Source organism: Lissotriton helveticus, chromosome 5_1 (genome assembly GCF_964261635.1).
Source record: "Lissotriton helveticus chromosome 5_1, aLisHel1.1, whole genome shotgun sequence".
NCBI classification, from domain to species: Eukaryota; Metazoa; Chordata; class Amphibia; order Caudata; family Salamandridae; genus Lissotriton; species Lissotriton helveticus.
Window position 1 is genome coordinate 106,986,945 of NC_136065.1, and position 22,353 is coordinate 107,009,297.

The window sequence follows — 22,353 nt, forward strand, 5'->3', positions numbered from 1 at the left end:
CTCCTGCTAGGATAGACACCATTTCATGCAAATTTGGCAAGGGCTGTGAGTCTGCCCACATTTTATCATTAAGTATGCGAAGATCTATGCATAACCTTAGTACCCTTGAGCTTTTAACATACATTACCACTGGAGAAGCCCATGGAGATGATTCTACAAGTTGAATTATTTCTTTGCTTACCAAATCAGCCAATATCTCCTTGAGTTTACTCCCATGAGTTAAAGGTTATGTTTAATGGAAATGGCACTCTCCTTTAAAATTATTTTGTTTGAAACCTTTAAATTCCCCCAGTTTATCAACAAAGACAGAACTAAATGTCTCCTTTAAATAAGCTAAAAATTAATCAGGATCTAAAGTGGTACACTTACTGTTGGTTTCAACGGATCTGGTAATGTATACTAAAGGATCAACTCTAGGGTCGAGTTGAATCCCCCTTTCTAACTGATGGGGCCATCCTTACAATGGCTGTTCTTTCTTTGAAACATTGATTTTCCTCTAATGTGCCTCCCTTAAACTCCAAATCAACCCAAAAATAACCATGCAAATTGTTTTTATGGCCTGTAGACGAGCACAAGACAATGCACTGGCATGAGTGCATGAGCATAGGCTAAACTATAACAAAGTAATACTTGGAAATATTTCTCAAAGGCATGTTTTTTTTAAAGCAGAATGTCCCTTCCTTCCACAATCATTGCCAGTGTGGAGTGGCTGAAAAAGATTCTCATATACCAAAGGTGTTGTATCAGCCGCTACTTTATTCCACAGTAATGTAAGGGCTCCAACAGGGACATCCGATCTGGACCGCAACACTGGAGAAACTGACCAGTAGCAGAATTGATTACTCTAAGCGTAACTTTTCAGACAAGTATATATCATCAAGAAAGAGAACATGCGATTAACAGGAAGATAACACAGCATGTAATGCTGTACTGACAATGTGCATGTCACCCTAGGAGTACTCAGGACTCATATATATCAAGACATTGTGGTCTCTACAATCATTTGCCAAGAGGAGATTTTGTAGACAGATGGCCTCATTACGATGTCGGCCAGAAACGTTCCATCAGACACTGTCTCGGATTCGGGATCTGACCACCTCGTGGTCGGCGGTTCCACCCGACTGATTACGATGCTTCCAAACACCATTTGTAAGGACTCCCATTGACGTATATGGGAGCCTGAGTTCCGAACATAGGATCCTATGGGGAAAATGAGTTTATGAAAGCTGAACTCCCAGTGAAAGGAGGTACAACAGAGCACATAGTCGACAGTGCAGTATCTGAAAAAACCTTTGGACTTTTAAAAAGCAGATTTTTATGCCTTCATAAGAGTGGTGGTGCTTTGGAAAACTCACTATCTCTACCGTCAGAAGGTGGAATTTCCTCCTATATCAGAGTAACCCTGCCATGGCACCCAGGTAGCAATGGAAAGGACTCTCATCCACAGATTGTCTCTGGCAGGCTTCATTGTTTAGTCCCCCATCCAGAATGATAGTGCATCTGAAGGGACTCTACCATTTTAAGGGAGCTCTTGATATTGCTAGGGAGCAAATAAATAAAATTACTTCGGGAAAACAAAGCATTGAAGTCATTTTATCCATAGGTTTCCCCCAGTAAGTTTAAAAACCAAGGGTACTAAATATACCAGTGGGACGCAGAAAGTTGATCAGTATAACATCACTTAATATGACAAATTGAGCAAACTCGAGCGTAAAAATACTTCAAGACTTTATTTTTCGTAGGTATTTGTTGTGATCAATGAGAAGATGGATACTTCAAGTATTGTAGTTTAAGTTACTTTATTTAAGTTATTTAATTAAGATATAAGGAAACCCCATCAGGAGCAGCTGTCCTGCTGCTCAGCCCTCACTCAACTGACATTCACAGCATAGCTACATTCTAATCATCCAACATTCCACATGACATGTAAACTAGCTGAGCAGCAGGGAAACACAAGTTACAACATATCTCCCTTCGTTATGGGTACAATTACATAAAGCAATAAAATAGTTGTCAATTAATTGTATTCTAGTACATATAGTCAAAGATAATAAAACTGTGCACCAAAGTACAAATGGACAACACGAATAAAATATTTTTTTTCTTAACGCAACCTTCACTGCATTGCTTTTCTGAAAAGAACAATTATCTTCATCCTATATCCTTATGCCGCTAATTATACAAGTTGGCCAAACCAGCATAACTAGTAAGACACAAAGGAATGAACTTAACACATCAAGTTTCAGGAAACAATGCGCTTTCCATGGACTAAGAATGAGCACTTACATAACTCATTCTTGTCTCACCAAGGGGTGACTATATACCACATAGTCTCCACAAACATGAGTTAATGAGTCTCCTAATATCTGGATACACTCACACACAACATTAGTTGTGGAACAACTCTTGTTAAATTAGCATCATCCGCTAAACAACTCAACTAAGGTGTGACTATATACCACATAGTCCTCAAACAACCGTGTGACTACATATTACGTAGCCACTACAACATGAGTTAATGAGTCACCTAATATCTAGACATACTCACACACAACATTAGTTGTGGAACAACTCTTGTTAAATTAGTATCAATCGCTAAACCACAAGTAAGGGGTGACTATATAATACATAGTCTTCAAACAACCGTGTGACTACATACTACGTAGCCACTACAACATGAGTTAATGAGTCACCTAATATTTAGACAAACTCACACACAACATTAGTTGTGGAACAACTCTTGTTAAATTAGTATCAATCGCTAAACCACAAGTAAGGGGTGACTATATACTACATAGTCTTCTAACAACCGTGTGACTACATACTACGTAGCTACTACAACATGAGTTAATGAGTCACCTAATATTTAGACAAACTCACACACAACATTAGTTGTGGAACAACTCTTGTTAAATTAGTATCAATCGCTAAACCACAAGTAAGGGGTGACTATATACTACATAGTCTTCAAACAACCGTGTGACTACATACTACGTAGCCACTACAACATGAGTTAATGAGTCACCTAATATTTAGACATACTCACACACAACATTAGTTGTGGAACAACTCTTGTTAAATTAGTATCAACAGCTAAATAACAACACTAAGGGGTGACTATATACCACATAGTCCTCAAGCAACCGTGTGACTACATACTACGCAGCCACCAACATGAGTTAATGAGTCGTCTAATACTTAGACATACTCATACACAACATCAGTTGTGGAACAACCTCTGGTGAAAAATGACTAATATCGAATCAAAATAACCATATACAGCATGGCCTTCAAATATTCATGTGGTTATATACAGTATAGCCCACAAAAGTACTACTAGCTCACAATAAGACACTAGACCTATTGTGAAACAATTCTTGAAGATTCAAACAGAAATATAAAATTATAGTGACCTCAATACTTGCCAACAAACTTCACTATATACAATCAAATAATGTTTCACTCACACACAACACTAATGGAAGTTAAATCATAACGTCTGCACTTATCCTCATGTATTTCTAACATTTTATCTACACTGTTGTTTGTCAAATTCAGCATCACTTGTCCCATTAAAGTGTCCGCAGCATAGATCCACTTTCTGTTGCTGGGATATCTTCGTGTTGTAGGTACGGACTGCAAGAACAACACTGTACTGAAAAGTAGTTTTTTTTCTTTTGCTGCAATATCAATAGATCAGAAAACGCTGTCCAATGTGTTCTAAAGTCTATCTTTTGGATAGTGTAGGTGAGTGTAGTCTTTACCGTTTCTGTTTCCTCATCCCGCTTTTCTTCTTTCCTCATAGTAACTGACACTTCCCCTAAAACTCGTTGCTCCGGCAGAATTGGTTGCATAGCAACCTAACACTGACCCAAAATGGCTGCCGCGTAGCGTCATTACGTCACCGCCGCTTGGTGTGGTGACGCTTGCTTCCTCTTCCTGCCTGACGCTTGCTTCCTCTCCTTGCTTAACGGTGGAACAGAATCATTATCGTCAATGGCACCGTTCGGAAGATGTCATCACGGAGATTCCAACGGTGAGTAGGCTCGTGTTACCTTACTCGAGTACAATTTCAAAAAATGCTGCGTTATGATTTAATGGCTCTGTCACTCGAGCTGCAGAATTTTTTTTTTTTTAAATACTCCAAAAACTCAGCGCTGTAGTCCCTTTTGTATTTGAGTTATGAATACAGCGTTTGAGTTAACAAGTACTTGTTTCTTCTGCTCTAGTTACGCTTTTCAAATTACTCGAGTATTAAGTTTACTGTTACAGTCAAATCCACAGTTCTGATTAAATCCATGATGTTAATATGATACCACACACCAGCACCTTCCAAATCAAACAACTAAATAACGAAAATGAAGAATGCATTATTTTCATACATTATGTATAACACAGTTTTTACCCTTCTGTAAGTATTTTAAATAGTAGATGTTACTAATACCCAATTCCACGGTATTCAGTTTATCTATGTAAGTATTTAACTCACTGAGACATCTTGCTGGCTTAACAAGTGTTGGGGCATATCAACAAGCGGCAGCAATAATTATCGCTGGCCGCGTTTAGCGTGCACATTTCTAACGCTGTCTATCGCCGGATTCTATCGCCCGGTTAGCGCACTATTAACAAAGTGCATCGCCGAGGCGATAGAAATCCCGGCAATAGCGTCGAAAAGCGGCAATATCGCAGGATTTCCAGCGATAAAAACAGCGTAAGGGAAAACATTGTAGATAGAGAGATGTGGAGTTAGCATTATAATCCACCTCCCATGATACATATGGCAAAGTCGGAAAATTAGCAGGCGTAAGAAACCGGCGATATACCCGGTTAGCGCTACTTTTTATGTCGCTAGGCGGGTTAGCAATTTCCTTGTTGATAGGGATAAGCTATGTTAGCGATTATTTTCGCTGAATTTCAGTCAGGAACGCCTACCTCGCATCTCATTAGCGATGCGAGGCGCAAAGAAAATGGGCACAAAGGCATGGATTCTGGCGTTAGCGCGTCCATGCTGATAGGGAAATAAAATTATCGCTGCTTTTCGCCCGAAAACGGATGCTACAGCGGTGATGATTTTAACGCCGGGCCTTGTTCAAATGCCCCGTTGAGAGGCTTCAAGAGCCAGACTTTGGGGGTAGAGGAATAGAACAAATGGAACTGTAGGATCGGTGTTTCAAGGCTCAGGTGAGAAGGGTCCCCACTTATGCCACGCTGCACTTGTTTACCCCACACGCCACTCTCCAAGGCGCATTACATAGTAAATATAATATTTTGAATAAAAAAGAAAGGTTGGCACTGAGTGGACCTCTCCGGGGTTATCAAGAGTTCTTTCCATACACTATGGTGTGTCTGTTTGGAGGGCTGAAGACTCGTCACCCAGTAAGGACTCTAATGAGCTGGACCATCACGAAGACTGCCAGTAAGTGTTCGGCTGTTACTTGAACTTGCACACAGAGAAGCTTTGGCAATGCAGCAGCGTCCGGCTTTCTTGTCTATTGCAATATCCTTATCAGGGGTCTACAAGTAAGTTGCCTCGGCATGCTCTTATTATTGCGAGACAAAACAACCCAAACTGACACAGGACAAATTGCAATATCACCCCTCACTGAAAGCTCACCACTAGATGCCAGTGAGTAAAAACAACAAACACTGACAAAGGCAATACTTCTAACTATGTATAGTCAAAATATTTCTCAAGACTAGAAGAGTAGAGGCTACAGCAGGCGAAGCGCCACTTATTCCTAGAGGTTGTGTGACGTGGAAATGCCGCTAGGATTGGTGGAGATGGCGCTCTTCAGGAATCGTGTCCACTGCTGCAAGGACGCAGTCATATTTCCTGAAGACCATAATACAAGCTTCCTATTGGCCAGGCTTGGAGACTGTGGCAGGCAGCCTAGTGGCAGCCAGGGAGGCAGAGGAGGGTGAAGTCCCAGGATAACACAGATCAGCACTTCTGGAGCAAGGTGGAAAGAGAGAGAACATTCCTCAAAGAGAGAACATTCTGGAAGGAGCTGGAAGGTACTGGGCGCTTGCGGTCAGTAAGAGATGGGAAGATTTAGGCACCAGTAGCAGTGTTACACCTCACCTTGCAGCAGTCATTAATGTCTTCCATACTCCAATTGCAGAATTCACACCATTTGTGTTCCCTGCACCTCTTTGTTTTGCTCACCTTTGGTTCACTCGAGCGGTTAGGGCAACTCAGATTAACCCTTTCATCCAAAGACACCGAGCAACGTTTGTTCTCTTTTTGCAACTCTTGCTCCAACTTTAAGCACTCCCAGCCTCCCTGGCTCCTGGTCTCGCCCTTTGGAGGAGGCCCTTCAGCTCCCAGACTGAATGCTTAGTATTACGGCCTCTCAATGTCCATCCCCAGGATGGCCACTCTACTCTGACTTACAAAGCATTGTATCCTGATGTAACTCAGTATATTTAGATTCAGGATACCTTGTCCCACGGTCCATCAATGGCAGACCAAGGGTCCTCGCTGTACACCTTTCAGTCAGCCTGTTCCTGAGGTCAGTGGATGAAGACTCTTGAGGTGTGTTTCTTTTCTCTCTGCCTTCCTTCCTCTTTTTGCTCTGTACAGTTACTGCAGATTCTAAAATTCATTACAGACCTTACTTGAATGAAAGGGGCAGGATTGGGACTAGCATTGGAGTCCCTTGCCTGATTACCAGTGAAATCAGAGCATCCGAGATAGATGTGCAAGCTTCCTGCTCATAGACACAGGTAAAGAGATGAAGCAACACTGAAAACAAAACTCGAACAGACATAAAACAGGCTCAGAAATTACACTGATCATGCAAGCTGTTCCCAGTCCCACAAAAGCAGCACAGGGCACACACCACTCGGACACAGAACATGCACAGCCCATGGGTGTGCCCACATGAGCGTCCTGTGTTCCTTGTGAGATTTGATTCAACATGCACCTCACACATGAGGCCCAGCTAGGCTGAAACCAGTGCGGGGTTGCTTTGGTTTGAACTGGATGAGATGTGCCCTGGCAGCACAGGTGAGACTGTCCCTGCTGGAGCAGGGCCAGGTCTGCCTTGAGAGGCGCAGTGGGAAACAAATCGATGTCTTTTCATTTGGAGCAGTTCCCAGTGGATGCAATTGCTTCAGATATTGATCCCATCACATTTTTGGTTTTCTAATTCTTTGAAAGCATTAGTTGTGCACATTTCTCTGCTAAATATGGACAGTGTGGGCAAGTGCAAATTCCCTAAGACAGAACAAGTACAAAAGCACCAGCAGTGCAAGAACAGAACAGGTTCTGCTTTGGCACCATCCGTGCAAAGTTCTACTGGAAACAGAAGAGGTTCAGCACAGGCATCAGTGGTGCAAGCTTCATTCCGACAGTACGTGTACAGCACAAGGAACAGCAGTGAAAGCCTCACAGATACAGAACAAGACGAAAATAGACACCAGTAGTGCAAACATCTCTTGACACAGAATTGGTCCAATTTGGATATCAGTACTTCAAAGTACCACCTGACACCGCATATGTATAGCATAGGGATTACCAGTGCAAGCTTCACTCAGACAGGCTATATAGAGCACAGGAACCAGCAGTGCAAGCTTCATACAAACAAATCAAGTACAATAAATCATCTGCACTGTACATCTCTCTTAGACACAGAAAAGACTCAGATCAGATTGGCATTAGTAATGCAAACCTACACTTGCCCCAGAACATGTGAGGCACAGGAACCTACAGTGCAAGCTTCACACAGACAGAACATGTACAGAATGGGCATCATCAGTGTAATCTTCATTCAGACACAGAACATGTTCAGCATGGACGGCAGCAGAGCATACATCACTCAAGTGCAGAAGAGGTCCAGCTGTACACTTGCAGTGCAAATTGCTCCCATAATATGTACAGCGCAGACACCACCAATCCATGCCTCACACAGAACATGTGTATCACAGACACAAACAGTGCAAACATCACTGAGGTGCAGATCAAGTATGGAAGGGGAAGAAGCAATTCAAGCTTTACTCATGCACAGAACATATACAGCACAGTGAGTACCAGAGCACAGGATTCACTCAAACACAGAACATATACAGCACTCATACCAGCAGTGCAAGCTTCATTCAGGCACTGCAAATGTTCAGCACTGCCTAAGCAGAACAAGCTTTAATCAGACATAGAATAGGACGGGCAGGGGCATCAGCAGTGCATGTTTCACTGTTACACAGATCATGGACAGCTTTGCCAACAGCTGTGAACACTCATGTCAGACACAGCATGTGCCCAGAGCCACTAGTGGTGTAGGTGCCCCTCGGAACAATGGATTAAACCCAGATCAGTTGACTGGAGGTGAATGCTTGCATTGTTCAACGCTCCGTCCATCATCCCCTTTGGTTTTGCTTTGTTCGCCATAAGTTGGCAGGATATGCCCAGACGTGGGTCCCGTGCTCACTTTGCCACTGAATTCAAACTTGCCTGGCTGATGACGGCTGATTAGCCAGAAACCGGTCCCAGGATGCTTGTTTCTTGTCCAGGGAAGACATGGCTTGGCAGTTCGGGCTGGACTGTTCCTATGAGGCACAGGGTCAGATTGATTTGCATATAGCCATGTCTGAACTGGGGTGGTGGAGTGAGCTAAAGAATGATGATGGATTAAACCTAGATCAGTTGGGGTGAGTGCTTTCAATGTTCAACACTCCGTCCATCATCCCATTTGGTTTTGCCCCTCAGAACAAATCACAAGCAGTGCATGATGCCAAGATATACAAGAGGGACAGCATGGGTAACAGGGGGCAGCACAGTTCCCACATGCAGAAAACAGGGCAAGGACATTAGCTGTGCAAACCTCTGTGACAGACCATGCACAGCACAAGCAGCAGTAGTGAAAGCTTCCATCAGACACATACTATGCACAGCATAAGCAGCAGCAGTGCAAGCTTCCATCAGACACATACTATGCACAGCATACGCAGCAGCAGTGCAAGCTTCCATCAGACACAGATCATGCACGGCAGGAGAAGAAGCAGTGCAAGCTTCCATCAGACACAGACCATGCACAGCATAAGCAGCACAAGTGCAAGCTTTCATCAGACACAGGTTATGTACAGCACCGGCAGCAGCGGTGCAAGCTTCCATCAGACACAGGTTATGCACGGCAGGAGAAGCAGCAGTGCAAGCTTCTATCAGACACACACCATACACAGCAAAAGCAGCAGCCATGCAAGCTTTCATCAGACACAGACCACGCACAGCATAAGCAGCAGCAGTGCAAGCTTCCATCAGATACATATTATGCACAGCACAAGCAGCAACAGTGCAATCTTCCATCAGAAACACCCCATGCACAGCAAAAGCAGCAGCAGTGCTAGCTTCCATCAGACACAGACCAAGCACAGCATAAGCAGCAGTGGTGCTAACTTCCATCAGACACAGACCAAGCACATCATAAGCAGCAGCAGTGCAACCTTCCGTCAGACACAGGTTATGCACAGCACAGGCAGGAGTAGTGCAATCTTTCATCAGACCGACACCATGCACAGCAAAAGCAACAGAGATGCTAGCTTCCATCAGACACAGACCACGCACAGCATAAGCAGCAGCTGTGCAAGTTTCCATCAGGCACAGGCTATGAACATCACAGGCAGCAGCAGTGCAAGCTTCCATCAGACACAGACCATGCACAGCACAAGCAGCAGCAGTCAAGCTTCCATCAGACACACACCAGGCACAGCAAAAGCAGCAGCGATGCTAGCTTCCATCAGACACAGACCACGCACAGCATAAGCAGCAGCCGTGCAAGCTTCCATCAGGCACAGGTTATGCACAGCACTGGCAGCAGCAATCTAAGCTTCCATCAGAAACAAATCATGAGCAGCACAAGCAGTTCAAGCTTATATCAGACACAGATAATGCACAGCACAGGCAGTAACAGTGCAATCTTTCATCAGACACAGACCATGCACAGCACAAGCAGCAGCAGTGCAAGCTTCCATCAGACACACAATGCACAGCAAAAGAAGCAGCAGTGCTAGCTTCCGTCAGACACAGACCACGCACAGCATGAGCAGCAGCAGTCCAAACTTCCTTCAGGCACATGTTATGCACAGCACAAGCAGTGGAAGCTTCTTTCAGACACAGACCGCACACAGCATAAGCAGCAGCAGTGCAAGCTTTAATCAGACACAGGTTATGCATAGCACAGGCAGCAGCAGTGCAAGTTCCCATCAGACACGGACCATACACAGCACAAGCAGCAGCAGTGCTAGCTTCCACCAGACACTGGTTATGCACAGCACAGGCAGCAGCAGTGCAAGCTTCCATCAGACACAGATCATGTGCAGCACAAGCAGCAGCAGTGCAACCTTCCAACCGACACAGACCACGCACAGCACGAGCAGCAGCAGTGGAACCTTCCATCCGACACAGACCATGCACAGAATAAGCAGCACAAGTGCAAGCTTACATCAGACACAGGTTATGCACAGCACAGGCAGCTGCAGTGCAAGCTTCCATCAGACACAGACCATGCACAGCATAAGCAGCACAAGTGCAAGCTTCCATCAGACACAGGTTATGCACAGCACAGGCAGCAGCAGTGCAAGCTTCCATCAGACACAGACCATGCACAGCATAAGCAGCACAAGTGCAAGCTTCCATCAGACACAGGTTATGCACAGCACAGGCAGCAGCAGTGCAAGCTTCCATCCGACACAGACCATGCACAGCATGAGCAGCAGCAGTGCAAGCTTCCATCCAACACAGACCATGCACAGCACCGGCAGCAGCAGTGCTAGCTTCCATCAGACACAGACCACGCTCATCATAACCAGCAGCAGAGTAAGCTTCCATCAGACACAGACCACGCACAGCACAGGCAGCAGCAGAGCAAGTTAGCTGCAGCTGAGGTACTCACTGGGCCAGCAGCATCAGTGGGTCACACTCATACCAATGAAGTACTTTATAATGTGGAAGCAAAATGTAAATTGTACTCTGCATATCTGCCTCATACCCCCATACTGCCATAGCAATGCAATATGCAATATATTATCCAACTGAAAAATTTGAAAATAGAAGGTTTTTGTATTGTTTGATAAGCCTATATAGTCACTTCTTAGTAAGAATTTCTAAAAGTGCTCTCCATCAAATGAATTATGCTGGTGCAATTTCACCTGGGTCTAAACCCAACCCAAACACATTCAACCTGCCCTAACCCCATGAACCCAACCTGACCTATCTCAACCAAATGTAATCTACCACCTTCCAACCCATCTCAGTCCAACCCAATCCATCAAATACAGTCCCATCTAACCCATCCCAGTCCCAACCCAAGCCTATCAACCCAACTCCTTGCATCCTGACCCATCCGACACAGCCCCAACAAAAAAAACCGATGCAACCTAACCACATGTAATCCAATTCCATCCCACCCACCTAAATTCACCTCATCCAATTTACCTAACACTAGGAGAACCCATTCAACACAAGACAATCCCATCCAGGACCACGTAACCTGACACAAACACATCCAACCCAACACCATCCAACACAAACAATATAAGAGGATCAACTCATCCAACCCAACTCCATCCAACACAAACAATCTAAGAGGATCAACTCATCCAACCCAACGCATTGAGTTTAGTTCAATTGAAGCTGATCAAAGCCATTTAAACCTGACCTCCCATTAATGTCAACTCTGATCAACCCATCTCCAGTCAACCCAACCCCTGATACAACCCCATCAACCAAAAACAACCTCATCCAATCCAAACCATCCAACACCAACATATCCAATTCATCTTAATCTAACCCCATCCAACCATACCCACCCGATACAACTCAACCCCAACCAACCCAACCTCATCCAAACCTATGTAATTCAATTCTGTCTAACCAAACCCATGAGTTAATTTGGTTTATGGCATTTGCCCCTCACTGCCATATCATTTTAAAATTAAACTATGAGCCACAGTAACCGGGTTTTACATAAAGTTCCAGTGTAAGGACAGAAACAATGTCAACAACTGTAGGCGCTTTGTTCCGCTCAGCTGTTGTCCACGTCTCCAGGGTCAGTTGCTTCTTGTAAAATGTCTAATGAACTGTGTCTTTTTTCCCTGGCTTGCTGCAAGCTAGGAAGGACCTCTGCCAGTTCCAGTGAGTAGCGGGGTTTGACAGCTGCTTTCCCGAGCTGCTTTGGAGGGAGCTGGCGGAGGAAGCCTTTTTCAGCGGCCCAAACATTATTTCTCAGAACTGAACACTAAGGACTAACTCCATTAAAATACAATGAGCTCCATTTTTTTTGGGGGGGGGGGGGGCGAGGGGTAGGGAGAGCAGCTGTGTTCAGGAGCATGCACAATCATACACTTGGGCATCAGTACAAGTTGGTTGAAATAGGGTGAGGGAATTACAATACATGGTAAATACGATTTCTCCAGGGTGAGGTATTTACCACTTGCAGTAAATACCTCCTATTTTAAGGCTGAATTCTGCATGTTTTGCATTTCCTACATGCCATTTCCACCTGATAATTTTCAGCAGGTCTTAGGAAAACTGTGAATGTGTGATGGTTATCACACAAGTCATAAATTTGAATTAGGACCGGGATTGACCCTTAATTTGAGGGCCTTGGTTTGGCTGAGTTGATAAAAATAGCCTACAAGGAGAACCAGGTTTGGACTGGCCTATAGGGCAATGTCAGTGTCTAAAGGCCTGGTTTACAGACAAGTGGTAGCCTGTGTTTTTTGTCTGTTTGTGGGCCTGTTTTATGGCAAGGTGGGCAGTTGTTTATTGTTGGTTTCCCTGGTATTACCACAAACATTGTGTACCACAAGCACCAATGCATGCAGTCGCCAATAGTTTGCAAAACACTTATACAGCTTGTCTTTTCAAGATTCGAACTGCTTTGATTTCCAAACAAGGGCCACCTTTTAGGTATCTGATTCGCTAATGGAGGCCACTCTTATTTGGTACCCGTACTATTTTCTGTCCCAGGCCGACCCTGAATAGAACCGTGCCTGCTGATGAAATATGTTTATGCTTTGAGCTCTCATTGTAAGTGGCCTGGATAGGATGCAGTGAACATGGCAACTTCTAAAATCCCATATCCGCTAAAATTGACATTTAAAGCGTGCAATAATTATCACCTCTTACAAATTATGCCCATTACAGTGGGCAATATAGTACTTTGCGCACCAAAAACCCACATGTTCTGGGATTAATTGGATGTTTCTCCCAGTAAATATTCCTGTATAAAATTGCGGGATGTGGTAATGACGACAGCACTGGCAAAGGAGCCGAAAATAACGTGCCACTCGTAACGAGGGCCTTTTAAATTTTATTTGCACGGATTCATGGTTTTATTGTATTTGGACAGGGGGCAGATTCCCCCAGGCTCTCCCTGAAAGGAAAGCCTTTAAAGAGCGCGTGCCCGCCTGACGCCCGGTCATTGTGAGCCCGGCGCGCTGTCCAGCTCGATAAACAAGAGCCAGGGTTTGTTTGGTGAGATCACGGGGCGCGCAGGACGAGCGCAGCAACACAAGAGGGGCCGCCCTTCCCTTAACTGTTAGGTCTGGCGGTGCAGTGAGGCCAAGGGCTCGCCCCGCAATCTTCCCCGCCAGTCGTCCCCTTAACTTGCTCCCTCGCTGCACCGAGGCCCAGCCCAGCAGCATCTCACGGCCCTGGCGCCCCTCCCTTGGATGTCTCTCTAGCATGACGTAATATCTCACCCTCCCTCCCTAATCAGAGGCGTCTTCTAGGCCCAGCTACAAGCCAAAGATGTACACTCACCCTCTCTTCCCCACAGTGCTCATCGCGCCACTTTCTAGGCTTCGGTTATGTCTTAAAATAATTCTAGTGTTATGTTTTTTCTTTCGTGTAATGATTTCTGTTAAGCTTTGTTTTTTTTTTTTAAATTATTAATTTTTATTGCGATTTCCAAATAAAACATACCATTAAACAAAGCATGAATACACAGTACACATTGCATAGAAGCTTTGTGTTTTTTTTGTTTTGCTTTGTAGATTTTCTGTTGTGTTTTCTGTTTTGTTATGTTATAAAATGCTATATCACATTATGGGATGCTACTTAGTGGTCGAGGTCGAAGGAGGCAGGATCTCTTAGGGGCGATGTTGCCAAGCGTTTCTTACTTTGCAAATATAGTCCTAATACTTTCTCTTAAAAACTGAGGGAAGTGTGTATGCCAAACATGAGTTCCATTGCTCTCTGGAAACGTCCACTCAGGAAAAATAAGTACCTGGCCCCAAAAACTGAGTTCCGGTGGCACAAATTAAGCACTGCAGATAAGTATAATTCTGCAAACAATGTTTCCTCTTGCCAAAAAATTACCAGAGCAGGTGGTAACTTTAATTGTGTAAACCCACGGAATTGGGAATACTACGTGGTTTTATGACTGGAAAATCCGTGCCACAATGTAATTCCATGAGGTTTAAGTTGTAATTAGGCCTGGGGGAAATTTTTATTACACCCAACACATGGAAGAGAGGAGGAGGTAAGAAGCCGTACGCACTCCTAGAGAGAGACTGTTACACCAAGACAGACGGCAGCTACAGGTAGAAAGCACAGTTAATGTTCCTGCCTGAACCCAAACATTCAAGTAGTAAGACTTAGAAGGTCCCAGAAAACATGTGTGAGTGCTGAAGGAGGAGGGGGGGGGGAGAGGGGAGGTCATCCTTATGAAAGAGGAAGCCTCACACACAAAATGGTGTCATGCATCGGCAACCTTTCCCCGCCCTGGAAGGAAAGTACCTCAAGGGTGGACTCAACCACACGTTCTACCTGAGGCTGCTGTCTTTCTGGTGGTAACAGGACATTTTTATTATACCTGTTACACTAGTGTTGTGAAATTACGCAACAGTGCCCAGTCGCGTAATTTAGAGTAATTTCGGGGCAAATATTGTTACTATAGGAGCACAGGAACAGAGTGCGGGTGGCAATTTTATAGCACAAAAGAATCCTTATGGGCCTTTTGGATATGACGGTGCATTTGAACTAAGAAAATAGCACTAAATGCATGGTTAAACTCCCTGTATAATTCTGTGTAATTGCACATAAATTTGCTGTTATTTCAAGTAGTTACACAACAGCAAATTAAGCAAGTTACGCCCACCCCTACTTGTAATTGCACAATACTGGGAAGATTCACCACATGGCAATTCACATGCAAAATTTGAAAATGTAAGAAATTAAAATGGCAGAGGGTCATAGGCTTGAAGTCGAGTTAATTCGTTTTTTTCTGGATTCAAGGTAACACAGACCCAGTCTCTAGGAGTGAAATCCCTGAGCTGTGTCCATGTGACTTCATGTTCTTATTCAGGCAGACCCAGTATGTTGTGGGTAAGACACCCATGTCACGCGTCTCCTGACAAGTGCTGTATCTGATTAGTGGCCTGACGAGAGCAACACCTGGACTATGACATTGTCAAAGGCAAGACCAAGCACTTCACACCTTGTGCAAGTAGGACCACCTGTCCATCTCCTGCAGCTTATGCCCCGTTACACTGGAAAGAAGATGCCACCAGAAGCATCTGATTGGCCAGAAGGCAGTCTGGAAGCCAATAAATACCTGAGACCGCCAACTCCACTGTGCCCCATGGACATGGAGCTGTGGTACACTTAAAACAACCACAATTTATTGTGATTGGTTTCAACAGAGAACTTTAGGTCTAGCTTTGAACCTGACCGTGTATCCAGTATAGTTGCTGGCCAGCTGCTGCTGCACTGGATACAAACTGAGTTCTCTGAATATCCAGTCTTCACTCTTTCCTACAAGAAGCTCTGGAGTGACCCAAAGCTGAGCCTAAGGCTGTCTCACTTTGCAAGGTAAGGGCTATGCCCAATATGGCATACAGAACATGCCTTATTCAGCCTGAACTAAGTCCTTGAGGAGAACTGAGCATGTAAAGGGGCCCGATTCACAGAACTAACTTAAGACAAACTCCTAAACGTGCTACTTTTGGTATTCACAGAAGGATTTTGTCTTAAATCAGGATTTTGCCCTAAATTAGGATTTTGTCTTAAATTAGAATTTTGTCCTAAATGAGAATATTGTCTTAAATTAGGATTTTGTCCTAAATTAGTATTTTGTCTTAAATTAGGATTTCGTCTTAAATTAAATTTAAGACAAACTAAACTTAAATTTAATTTAAGACAAAATCCTAATTTAAGACAAAATACTAACTTAAGACTACTAAATGCCTTCTGTGAATACCTAAATTAGTAAGTTTAGGATTTTGTCTTAAATTAGTTCTGTGAATCAGGCCCAAGATCTGAGACGTGTTATCATAGCCCAGCCCGACCCAGTTCTCGCAGTTGCGAGCTACCGGATGCAAGGGTGAGAGCCCATGTGCATCAGTCCCATTGCTACTCCTACAGAATCCCTCTTTTCCAGGTGTTGCCAGCACATGAGAGCGCCTGGGCCCTGCTTGTCAATGCTGAACTTAAATTTCCTTGAGGTGTGACTATCATTTCTTCTAGGCCGGAGGTGGTCACCTTATTGTACGATCACTTCCGACTATGGCTGTGCCGACAATGCGATCCCTCCTTAAGGCCTATAAGGCACTGAAGGCTTGGCAAAGAGAAATGAATTAGGTATCAAAATGAGCAATCAAGAACTGCCAAGATCAGATTCACAATCATACAAACCTCATGTTGAGTGTGTAGTCTTGAGAGTGTGGGGAGATGTGGACATGGAACACATTGAGTGCACTTTTGACTGAGAAGGCGGCAGACTTACAGACTGGGAAAAATTTTGAAGGAAGGCAGGAGACATGGCTTCCACCGTAACCAAGATGCCAAAGTCAATAGGTCTGGCCACTGGAACTGAGTGATCTATGGTATTGAACACAGCAGGGTGTCCAAGCCTGTCACGACTATGTCAGCCAGGACCACTGTAAGCTAATCTACAGCGATTGCTAAGGCCATTTCCACCCCTTGCCAGGGTACACACCCAGTTGTCAGGGCTGCTGTATGTCTGAGTCTGAGCAGGCACTGCCTCATAGGGCCATGGGCACAAAGCACAATGCTGTGAATTGTGTGCAGGAATGGTGGCTGGTGCAATGGTCTGCAGGAATCAGAGACATGTTTAGTTTTGGTTATAAAGTCAGTATTAATATTCCACAGCCTAAGGCCTAGGGGATCCTAGAGTAAGACAAGGAATGTGGCCAGGTTTGGGGTTCCAATGAGTGCACACAGCTGCTAGTGCTCCGACCAGGGGATGAGAGCTGAATAAATAATCCTTCTTGAGTGGTATTGTGGCTATTGTCAAATGGTGCAGTGCTGTGCAGACAGGATCCTGAAAGAGTCTCTGCCCCTTGTAAATATGGCTGGAGAACAAGCAGAATACCATGCAGCACAATAGGTTTGTGCTCAGTGGCTGCTGCCAGCTATGGGGACCGGGGGAAAAGGGGAGGGCTCGGATACAAATAGAGGGGAGGACGAAAAGAAAAAATAAATATAAATCAGTAACCTGGCTTGCACATCCTCGCTCCTCCCAATCTTTTTCTCTACTCCAGCATGGGCCAAAACAAATCCCTTAACCAATCCTGGCGCTGCTCTCATGCTGTGAGAGCGGCGCCAGGATTGGATGGAGATGGCTGGCTGGACCCTCCTTCAGAAACTATAGGCCTGTACTTCGTCTCCACCCAACTGTGGATTAGGAAGAACATTTCTTCTCTCAACATCACACACAGATTCCTTGTACCTTGCTACCATCTGCCTTCCTCCCTGTCCTCTCCCATCTGACAGGTGTTCTGTTTGCTCCCCTGTTCTGCCCTTGCAAAAGTTAACTCTCTCCTTTCAATTGGGAGAGAGTGTGGCCTAACGGCTAGGGCGGTGGATCTCAAATCTGGGGAACTAGGTTCGAGTCTCGGCAATGGCTCTCAACATTCTGTGATTCTGGGCAAATCACAATATCTCCCCATGCCTAACAAAAACAATGAATGTGTCCTTGTATAACGCAACTGGTGCCTCTGTTAAGCGTCCTGATACCTTCAGGTCAAGTTCGAGCAATATAAAACTCCAAACAATTAACATCCTGGCTGCTGGCCTCTACTTTTTGCAACCATGTGACTCCTGACACCTGGAGTGCATTGGGTGTTCCTCCCCTTCTTTACTAAATTCCAACTTTCAGTAATGCCAATTCCAAATTGGTTCTTGCTTTCTCAAACCAGTTATGAACGTGCACTAATAACATGTTTATCCACAGTCATTCTCCTCCAGAGTGGTTGTTCAAGTTGTCTTTCTGCAATGTTTGACTCTTTCTGCACAAAGAGTTACTGTGCATTTCATATTTAAAGAGAGAGCACAACCCTTGGTAACCCACTAAGGCCTCAACATAGCGGATGAAGGGTAATCATACAGCAGCAGCGGATGGTGGACTGGGAATAGGGAGTAGGTTCTTCGATGACTTGTGCGGTGGTGTCTGTGGGCTGGGCTAGGTAGTCGAGAATTCTAGGGTGCACACGTTTGGGAATCCATGGAAATGGACCCTGAACTCTTCACTTGAGCAGTATGTCTGATGGCAATGCTGCACCACAGTCCTAGACCCTAGACAGTAAATGCCTATTCCAGTTCTTTTCTGGTTTATAATTTCACAATTGTACTCTGAAAAGAGTTTGACATCTGGTTTTCTGGTTCCGTCGGAGATTGCGAGTTTCTTGGCCTGGTTTGATGGTCATTTTGTCATCACTTCTTGCAGTTGATGCAGCAGGTCGTGAGCATCAGTCAAGCTTGTAGCTTGATTGGAGAAATGAGATGAGAGTGATGTGATGTAATTGGCCTCACAATGACATTTGATGAGACATGCTCTGCATGAGATCCTACTGCGAGAGGGGTCAGAGATCACAGACATTCAGCTAAGTGAGGCGGCTCACCAACTAGGTTTAGGTGTTACAGGACCAGGCCCTACACAACTGCTGGGACAGCCCCTGTTGTGCCTACTGTGCATGGTTTTCTGTTCTGAGCTGAATTATTGCTCCAAGTGATAATGGGATCTCCAGCTGGTCCTGCTCTTTCATGAAGGTTGTGCTATAGTCTTTAAATTATTGTTGTTGTATTAGTTCTGCCTTTGATTACTTTAGCTGTGCTAGCAACGTGTTGTATCTCTCTGGTTATGCTGGGTCTGAAGGCTCAGTGGGCTAATGCATCCACTCCATGGATCTGCATTTGACTTCATGACCACAGGTTTCAATCTTGGTGGGTCCACTCTTAATTCTGGCACCCTGATATACCTCCGTAAACAAATTGTTGTCCAGAGATTTTTATTTTTTGATTCGTGTTTTTTGGATCATTAGAGAAGTGACTTAGCTTGGGTCATTGCTGATCCAGGCGGAATTTTTCTGGTCGACATTTTTAAAGATGGTGGATGTGTTGCAGTGATGAGGTATTATTTCTGGAACCACGAGACCTATAGACTTAATTTTGGTGCCAAAACATAGTTTTTGGGAGTCAAGCAAAATAACTCCTCAGAGCAACCCTTCCGCCATTTTCCGAAATGGTATTTCACCATGTTCTAGAATGGCGGTTATACTAGAAGAAGAAGAGACATATATAGAAATGAAATAAATAATAATGGTTTTTAATCCGTTTATGTATACACCAAACAATGTTTATGATCTGAATATGAAATAAAATAATGTTTATCTCTTCTGTTTTAGACACATTTCCAAAGTTCACTTTATTTATTCTTTTCGGTAATCACTGGTGGTACATTTGCAGAATGTTGAACATTTAAGAAGAGCATATCGACAAGAACATCTTTTTGTAGCACAGGTTTTGCTAGTACATGTATGTGTAAGTTTTGTGATTATAGGCTTTAGAAATATTGTAGGTATTAGCACCTTATCAATATCTTCACAACCAAATTCACATAGATCTTTCTCTACATATGCAAAATCCAAAACATTTAGACATATTCTGATGAAGAAGAATGCTCTTTTAATGTGTCCAGGTACAGAATATGAGGATGGTCCCATAGTGGGACTGATCTCTTGAACTCACTGTACCAAAGATCGTCAAATGTTTGACAGTCAGAACTCATTTTCCTCACACACACAAGTTTTTTTTATACATCTTTAAAGTCACATTCTTCTTCTGTCTCAGCAAATCCTTTGGAAACTTCACAGGTTAAGCAGTTAATTCTCTAAGCTTTGTTCCAATTTTGCTCACAGTGTCATCACCCATAAGAATATGTGCCTTGATAAGAACACTGGTCATCTCTGGGTCAAGATTCTTGTACAGAATATGAAGTGGGAGTAAGTGTCTTTTTTCACCTGTTCCATTACGTATCCATAACTGACAATCCTTGGCCTATGAACATTGCAACAACTGTAAGTAGCACAGTAATAACATTGTGTCATTTGACAGTACAACAACTCGATTAGAACTATTTCGAACAGCCCACTCAACATGTGGCACAACACGTAGAGCAGCTTCCTCGAATATGATGTTAAGTTCTTGAACAAAATGACCCATACCTTTTCAATATATCTCCACAGGCACCAACTACTCATTGACAATAATTCCACTTGCAATAACTGGAAATTCAGTGTTCAGTGAAGCATCAGCAATGTTTTGGTAAGTTAAAATCTCAGAGTTCATCTTTTTAGATGTTGCTTACCCGAATTTATCATTTTGCACAGGTATAGGTGTTGAATTTTTGATGTAGGCAAGGTCAATTGTTCCACTTGTAGATATTCGTCTGATCTCTCACATTCTTTGAGGGATAGTTCAAGATAACTGTCAAAGAAAATGTGCAGATCTTGCAAGGTGCACACTGACTTTGATATCCGTAGAACAGTCTGAACGACCTCTCCGAAGCTTTGCATGGATGAAATCTTGATCATTTACAATTGTGACATATAGTCCACAATAACAGCAGTTTTTAATGCGGACACCTTTTCGAATTGAAATTCTTCAGGTGAAATTTTATTTTGAGCTCTTGTACGAGTTTGTGCTTCATTAGTTTGGTGGCGGCATCAACATCAAATAATGTGTTTGTTGGAAGAAGATCATGTGACAGAATGTCCTTGATAAATTCACCCATTTCTTTTGCTACATCCATCTCTCTATGTGCTTGCGAGAGTGTTTTTTATGGATCCTGTTTTATAGTGGCTGGTTGGGCAAAAGTCTTACGAGGGCAATTAAAGCGTGGAAGTTTAGCTTTAGTGATTATGTCAAACAGCCTTTTCTCTGCCAATACAAATCTCTCCTGCTTCAGTTCTGCATTAAGTTTCAATACATGTTCCAGGACATTTAATACACATGTCTTTATTTCGTTATCCTCATATTGTTTGGTCACAAAGTTGTATAGTCGCACAGGCTCAGTCATTTTAAAGGGGGTTCCTTGCTGCTGCATGAAATGGATAAGGCTGTCAACATGTTTAATGAAACGTTCCCCTCTCTTTCCCACAAATTTGTGTTGAGGAACAATTTCACGGTGGGCCATTAATTTTGAATTTTTCATATCTGAAAACATTGTAAATAGAAATGACTTAAATGTAAACTAGCTAGTATTTTGCAACATATTCACTTTTACATGGCTGACAAACAATTCCCTTGGAGCTTTTCTGTGATCTTTGGATCGTCTGCTACAGTTTCATATCTGGAACCACAGCATTGAACCTTCCCTCTCTGTCTTCACCACAAAATGTCTTTGGAAGAATATTCTGTAGAGATATGGTTTTTCCATCTCTAGGTTCTTCACTCCTTCCAAATACCAGGACCCATATCTGAGGTAGTTTATGCAATCACATTTGTGAAACACAGTAATCAGTGACTCCACAGTCTTACTGTGCAGCTCCTAATCACCTTCCCAATTAGCATGTACCAAGTTTTTCACTAGAGCTATCATATGTGAAACATGTCACCAGTACTTGCTAAGTTTTGATTTTTCTTCACATTCTTTGACAAACTCTACAAACTTAGTTTTCTGATTTTGAGTTGAGTGTATTGAACATTACCTGGCTGTGCATTATGTCTTTTGACTGAAGTGCACCCTGTGCCTTGTTCACTTCTGAGATAAGATATGCAAAACCTAATTTGTCATTCTTGGTCTAGAAAGCATTCCAACGCAATGATTCTATAGCCTCAGATATGATGAGCATACCTTGTAAAAAATGAACATAATGAGTTCTGCTCAATACAGACTGGACAGTTTTGCTTCCAAAGATTTTAGCCTCAATAAGTGCATTGTCAATGCCACATCCACTAAGATAACTTCCTGCACATCACATCACATCATTTGTCATGTGGAAAATGCCCATCATTGGATAAAGATCATCAAATTCTATGGGATTGCTCATGAAAATGTCAGTTGCCATACGGAAACCACCTTCATTACAGAAAATTTGTCTTCAAGCTCAGCA

At 43.5% G+C, this 22,353-nt stretch overlaps 1 long non-coding RNA gene across 1 annotated transcript in view; it reads left to right on the forward strand.

The window, feature by feature from the left end:
* Positions 1-3,952: 3,952 nt before the first annotated feature.
* The window catches only part of LOC144752996 (uncharacterized), a 123,793-nt gene continuing 105,392 nt past the window's right edge, over positions 3,953-22,353 (forward strand). The window contains exons 1-3 of the long non-coding RNA XR_013594165.1: positions 3,953-4,036; positions 20,158-20,241; positions 20,485-20,563. This is a non-coding gene — a long non-coding RNA (uncharacterized LOC144752996). The remainder of the gene's footprint in view (positions 4,037-20,157; positions 20,242-20,484; positions 20,564-22,353) is intronic.